Genomic DNA, 1,178 nt, shown 5'->3' on the forward strand with positions numbered 1-1,178 from the left:
AGTGGGGTTGGGGACACCGGGGCAGGTGGACAAAGGGGCTGGGGTCACTGGGGTTGTGGGGACATCAGGACAGGGGGACACTGGGGGGATCAGAACTCTCAGGGCTGGGGACACTGGGACTGGGGCTGACAGGGGCTGGGGGACACCGGCACTGGGGCCAGTGGGACAGGCAGGGCTGAGGGACGCTGGCAGCGAGGCGGCGGGCAGGGAGAAGGGGCGAGGGGTGGCAGGAGGGCAGCGGGTGCTGGCGGATGGGTGCCCGCCGGGGAGTTGTCCCCCCGCGGTGCCGGAGCTGGGTGCGCCTCGTCCCCCTCCCCTGCCTTGGCCGCCCAGTTCCCCGTTGGTGCTGCTGGTGGTTCCCCGGCAGAGAGGGAGCCGGGAAGTTTCGCAGCCTGGCCGTGTCATCCCTGGGGTGCCCCCAGCTGCCAGGGAGCAGGCAGGGCTGGCAGCGCGGTGGGGGCTCAGCACCACGGGCAGGATGAGTCCCAGCCTGCGTGTCCCAGCATGGGGATGCTGCGTGGCGAGGCCGGGCTGGATGGACGGAGGGCTGCCGGGATGGACGGATGCAGGTGCGGGTACCGGCAAGGGTTTTGCGGCTGCCTGGGGTCTCCTCGCTCCCACACACTGGTCCGGGGGCTCGGCAAACCCAGCGCCGGCGGGGAGGACGGTGCCGGAGGCCCGGCTCTGTGCCAGGCCCACCGGCCAGGTGTTCTCCTCCCTGCTTTTGGTGCAGGGCACCGGCGCTGCTTACAGAGCTGCTTGCCGGCGTGCGGCCAAGCCATCCACGGGGCTGGGGTCGGGGTCTTGCCGCGATGCTGCACCAGTTTTGGGGCTCCTGCAGCACTTTCAGCTTCCTGGGAAAAGACAGAAAGCCGGGGGGGGGAAAAAAAAAAAAAAAAATAAAAAGAAGAGCAAATTCTAAAATAAAGGCTGCAGACTGTCTGCCTAATAAAAATCGCACCCAGCAAAGGGCCCATATTGGACGGGATCACAGTTTTCTGAGGTGCTAATTTATTCTCGCAGGCTGGGGGGGAGCGGGAAGCATCACGTTGCCTGTGAGATGTGACGGCAGCGAGGTTTGCAGAATTCCTTTGTTGTGGGCAGAGAGGAGGGGACGCGGAGCCGGCCCCGCTGCTGGGCTCCCGCCGCGGCCGCGCAGCCCCGGGGGGGGCGCCGGG

The sequence above is a fragment of the Aptenodytes forsteri genome, unplaced genomic scaffold (assembly GCF_000699145.1).
Source record: "Aptenodytes forsteri isolate BGI_AS27 unplaced genomic scaffold, ASM69914v1 Scaffold147, whole genome shotgun sequence".
NCBI classification, from domain to species: domain Eukaryota; kingdom Metazoa; phylum Chordata; class Aves; order Sphenisciformes; family Spheniscidae; genus Aptenodytes; species Aptenodytes forsteri.